This window comes from Dama dama, chromosome 3 (genome assembly GCF_033118175.1).
Source record: "Dama dama isolate Ldn47 chromosome 3, ASM3311817v1, whole genome shotgun sequence".
Taxonomy (NCBI): domain Eukaryota; kingdom Metazoa; phylum Chordata; class Mammalia; order Artiodactyla; family Cervidae; genus Dama; species Dama dama.
The window spans coordinates 41,218,129-41,224,397 of NC_083683.1; positions in this window are offsets into that span (position 1 = coordinate 41,218,129).

Below are 6,269 nucleotides of genomic sequence, written 5' to 3' on the forward strand. Positions count from 1 at the left end.
GGCAAGAATTCTGAAGTGGGTTGCCATTTTCTTCGCCAGGGGATCTTCCCAACCCAGAGATCAAACCTGCGTCTCTTGCATCTCCTGTATTGGCACGCAGGTTCTTTAACCAGCTGAGCCACCAGGGAAGCCTTATGGAATGAAGAATTCTATTTTCCAGTGTTTCCAACTAAAGCCTACTAGTTGAGTTTCACTGGTCTGTCTTCAGTCACCTATTCATTCCTGAACCAGTCACTGAAGCCAGTGAAACACAATAGTCTGAGAATATTTAGAGAGTGGGTACGAACACACTGACCCACATGGACTACAAGCAGGGGTATGACAGTCCTCAAGGTAAGTCAAGATTCTATGACAGAAGAAAGGAAAAGGGATGCTGGGCACCCCAAGCAACAGATGTCCAGACATATGCTTCCCAGGAACTGGATTAACTCCCTGACATGTCCTAGTGGATAACCCAGAACTATGTGGTGGCACAGCTCCAAGGGACCCCACTCATACTGTATTCACGGAGGTGAAAAGTGCAACACAGTAGCCATTGTGCCCAACCTTTGCTCTGGACGGGAGGGCTGGATCAACACTGGACATGAATCTGGGAAACAATTTTTGTAAGGCCAGTTCTGTCCCAAAGAATTTGTTAGACAGTCTACCACCACATCTCTACTTCAGTAATCCCATTCTTTCTGTGAGTCTTACGACAGACATTACCCTCCTGGAGCCGGTGCTAACAAATGTGTCCTGATTACAGGGCACTTAGGAGGCAACTGCATTTCATACTCGTGGGCACTTGGCACCAGCGGATGGATCATTTTGTATTTGAGAAGAATGTTGTAAGCAGTTTTCTTCTGTAGGAGCATGATTTAAAACAGGGATACAGGCCTGGAGGTCTCTGCAAACTGATCACACAAAGTGACTGCAAACCCTTGATATAATCACCAGTCTTTTTGGAGACACAGCACGACATCCTGGCAATTAGTGTACTTTTTTCTTTCTTCTAAAAAAACTGCTCAATGAAACATTTTCAGTTCTCTATTTATAACTAGTTGCATGCTTTAATGCTATCCCCCACAGATCTTTTCACTTCCTAAAATTTCAGAATTTGCTATTCAGGGCTGCTGCTGTTTAATTTCAGTCATCACACCTCTATCAAAAATATGAAATCTAATCAATACTGTTTTACTTTAGGTGTTCAGTCAGTGCTGAATACACAGATTATTTCCTGGAATAATTTTGTTCATCTTGTTTTTCAAAAAAGAATGATAAATACTATGAAGAAAATAAAACAAGCAAATTTATATAAATAGAATTTTTAAATAAGAGGAAGTTTCAAGAGAGCTCCTTTAGATTAGATAGACAGGGAGCATCCTGCCGTGGAAGTGATACTGGTTAAGTGAGTATCAGTGATACAAAAGAGGGTAGAACACAAAGATGTCACTGTTCCAGGCCGAAGGAAGAGTAAGTGCAAAGGCCCCAACTCAAGAATGAATATTGTTCTGAAAGAAGGCTGGTGTGACTGACATATGGTGTGTTATAGAGGGAAAAACAGGAAAGAGAATATCTGAGAAACAGAGGCATGTCAGGAATACAAGACATTGTTCCCATAGACATTGGTTCATTGCCTCTTTCTATGAAGTTGCCTGTATTCTTGAGCACGGGCACTGTTCTGTGTATGACAAAGCAGAAGGCATTCTAAGCCCATGAACGTTAGTGCTGGCCAAGTTATGACAGGATCCATGCTCAGAGTAACTGTCTGTTTCCATGGGAACAGACCACAGCTCCATCCACAATGGAAGCAGGCCAAGGAAATGAACCTGTCACCAGGTGGCTGCTGGACTTAGATGTGTTTTATGCTGGGTTCCCTCAGAGACTGGCCCTAAGTCAAGGATTTGTGCTCAGGAGGTGATCCTGGTAAATACCTAGCTGCTTTGTTCTAATCTTAAATTCTAGGTCCCATCCTCAAGGTTCATTGGTAAAATCCTTCCTAAAACCTTTACACCAATTGTCAACATTGCTTTTTTCAGGTCTCGGACCATATAGCCAGTGATCGTTTTAGAGCCTGGATCAGGTCAGATTTTCTTCAAGTCAAAGTACAAGGTAAAAGGCACTGCTTGGAACTTCCCTGGTGGTCCACTGGCTAAGACTCTGAATTCCTAATGCAAGGGGCCCAAAATCGAGCCCTGGTCAGGGAACTAGATCCCACATGCCACAACTAAAGATCCTGCATGCTACAGCTAAGACCCAGCACAGCCATATATATATATAAAGGCATTGCTGTATGGCAGAAACCAACACATTTAAAAACAATTATCCTACAACTAAAAAAAAAAAACACAAAATAATAATAATAATAGTAAAGGCATTGCTTGAAGTCCTGTCTGCTGAGATTTGCCCTCTAGGGTCCTTCAAGATCACTGTGAATAGGGGCTACAGTATACAGCAGTATACTTCCACCTGGTAATACATATTGTTCAACAATATCTATAAGCCAGGCTTGACTTTTTCCATTCTCAATTAATTGGCCAACAACTCTCCAGCGGGACAAGGGACAGGCTGACAGGGGCGCTGAGTGGGAATAGGGTACTTAAAGGCACAGAGTGGGGAGAAATCTGCTTACACAAAGTTAGAGTGCCTTCATGGTCCGCTCTGGTCCCATCTGCTATGGGATTGCTACTGGAAACAGCCAACTTTCTGAGTAGGTGGATTACACAGCACCTGAGGTCGCAGGCTCTCCAACGTACCAGTAGCAAATGGGAGCCATATCACAAAAGGAAAATAGTAATTTTCTGAAGGGGATGTGGCCTTGTTCCAAAATCCTGTGGGCTTCCACTGTGACTCTCCTAGAGACATGTTTCTGACTTTAGTAAAGCATTTCAATCTTTCAGATACTTTGAGAGGGGCGAGCAGCAGAGCTGCTTGGTCTACAGCCTGGGTGGGCCACCTAAAGAGGCTGCTTTTGCACTACCAACTTTTTAGGTCACTTGGGAAACAAATACGTGCAAAACACCTGTATGCTATATGCTGTCTCTAAAATCCAGAGCCTTTCTCAACTGTAGAACAGGGAAGGTGCAGCAATTTGCCCTTTAACACTGAAGAAGGCTATCTCAACATGCACTAGACCACTGAATCCTTGAGAAAATCACTAAGGAATCAAGTTCCTCCATTTGTAGGATATTCAGGTTCCATCCCTGGCATATGTTGTGTCTTATCAGGGCATTTGGGTATCTGATATTTCATGCTCTGCATCCACACAGTGGGCTAATGTGACATCCTACAGTTTGATGAGGCATTAAGTGTCCTCATGTAGCAACTGGCTAGAACTGACATCCATTCTGCCCCTGCCAGGTAAAAGCAAACAACTGTTGATGGATTCTACCAACCAAAATGGGTAAAAATATAGTAGTTAGACCAACAGTTACATATCAAATGTCAGAGGCTGTATTAAGTTGCTCCAATAAAGAGACCATTGGATAGCATCTACAATTCAAATCACCTAAGTTTGATCATTATAGACTAATGTCACCCTCCAAGGCCCATCAATCTTTCTCACTGGTCAAATGGAAGTACACTGTATATTTGGGGATGACAGGAATGTCCGCATTTGTACCTTTCTTCCCATCAATGGTTGCATTTAACTCTGTCATTACCTCAAAGACATCCTGCTTTTTCACTTATTATTTTGCTAAGGATGGAATGCTCCAGAGTCCTTCCCTAGGCCTTCTGCGACAAGTATATTTACTCTTGAAGGCAGGGACCCAATGCTGGGCTTCTGCAAAGGGTGTCCACCCATCTACACTTAGCAACTGAAGAAATAAAACATGGGGTAGAGGGAAGGGGAGTTCAGCCATTCCTCTGGGCTTAAGGTGAAATGGGGTCCAACGTGCCACTCATAGCCTGTATTTTTATGAGTGGGCCATGGTGTTCTCAATCTTCCCAAAGTTGGTGCTAATTTGGAACCAGTATCCTCTGAAACACTGGATACTTCTTTTTTCTAAGTACACATATCTATTAATATAGCACAGCCCTTGAGGGTCTAGCCCTGCGAATTAACTCAGGTGTGAAATCGAGAGAGTGTGTGATCTAGCTTGATTCAAGTGTCTATTATCCAGACCTATAAAGTTGGCTTCAAGAAAAACCAGATTAAGAACTAAAGTAGCTGCCTATTGCTTTCATTCCTAGAAGCCCTAAACTAACTATCGAGATTGCTGCAGATCAGACCATTTCCTAGTTACCATCTCTGTCTACCTTCTCCCTCCTTATGAGAACCACAGCCATTTTCCTTCTAACAGGTGAACCTCCAGCATACCCAATCCAGAAAGAACAGCCAGATCAGAACTTCTAATTTTTCACAAGTTTCCCTTTTCAATCTGTTCCTAATTGCACTAGAAAGCCATGCTTTGGGCACTGACAGAAAAGTCACTGAAGCGGTAGACAGCGCATACAAAACCTCAGTCTAGCACAGGCGAGCTTTTAGCGGTGGGTGCTGCTCTCTCCTTTGGTCAGTCAACATTGCCGACAGTTGCCCCCAAATAACAGGCTGACTATCATATCTCCTGAGAGCACCACATTCAACCAGATCCAGCTAAGTAAGGAATACTCAGCAGCGAAGCTATGGGAAAATCTTAATTTCTTATGATTGAGAAAGTTTCAGAACTCTGTTCTTCACAACTAGCTTGGTGTGTTCTTTTTCTTCAGCTCAGTATTTTAGGACCTTGGCTGCATAGGAATCGTTGGGGGTGAGGGGGAGAAGGTGAGCCTTTAACAAACACTGATGCCTATATCCCACTCTCAGAGGTGCTGGTTTAACAGCTTGGGCCACTAGAGCTTTAAAAACACTTCCGGTGTCTCTAATTTGCAGCCAAAAGACATTCTAATTCCTTCAAGCTACCTCTGTACCAACAGTTAGGACCCCACTGTATCCCTTGATTTTCACATAAGAAACCTGAGGAATTGGTCAAGTCATATAATTGCCCTGAGTTTCCCTCAACACCTTGAGTTGAGATTTGGGGATTAAAGTTCATTCTCTCCCCTAAGTTATCCAGTGTCCTTGAAAGCAATCACCTGACTCCATAATCTTTTTCCATCACTAAATTGTCCCCTCTCTGTTCTGTTAGACTATTCTATGGTGGCTGCTAACTGGTATCCAAGGGCCTTATCCTTCAAGGGCTTATGGGTCCTGGTGACTAAGGACAAGAGCTTGATAAGGTGATCACTGCAGCTGCTAGCTTTCCATCCAGAAGACAAAGAGAGGTGGTGCTGCCTTTCATCCTACCCAACATCAGTGTGGATGACTGCAGCCATGAAATTAAAAGATGCTTGCTCCTTGGAAGAAAAACTATGACAAACCTAGATAGCATATGAAAAAGCAGAGACATCACTTTGCCTACAAAGGTCCATATAGTCAAAGCTACAGTTTTTCCAGAAGTCATGTATGGATGTGACAGTTGGACCGTAAAGAAGGCTGAGCACAGAAGAATTGATACTAATGAACTGTGGTGCTGGACTTCTCCACTCCCTTGGACTGCAAGGAAATTAAGCCAATCAATCCTAAAGGAAATCAACCCTGAATATTCACCGGAAGGACTGATGCTAAAGTTGAAGCGCCAATACTTTGGCCACCTGATGTGAAGTACTGATTTATTAGAAAAGACCTAATGCTGGAAAAGATTAAAGGCAGGAGGAGAAGGAGACAACAGAGGATGAGATGGTGGGATGACATCAGCAAGTCATTTGACATGAGTTTGAGCAAACTCTGGAAGATGGTGAAGGACAGGGGAGCCTGATGTGCTGTAGTCCATGGGATTACGAAGAGTCAGACAAAATTGAGCAACTGAATGACAACGTAACCAGTTCCAAGATTCCTTATTTCCTACAATCCATTTTTTGGAACCAATCTGGATATTAGTTAAAGCTCTTTTATTTGTGAGCAAAAAAGTAAACTGTCAGTGACCTTACTTGGCTTAAGAAAATATTGGAATGGATCCTGGGGTCATTCACAGATTCAAATAAACTATGAGAGAACCAAAACTCTAGAAACAGGAAACCTCTCATAACTTTCTTACAGGGCCACCATAAAAGCGATCCAACTTTGGTGTCTCTTAGTCTGTCCATTCAAATTTCAAATTCCCATGAGAAGATCTGTTTGGCTCAACTCAGTGTTAGGTCTCCCCTATCAATCAGCTATGGCAGCAAGGCAGGGTCACAAAGCTCAGACACAACCACACAGGTGACGGGACTGGAAACCACACAGCTGCCCCAGTAGAAGTCTACTTCTT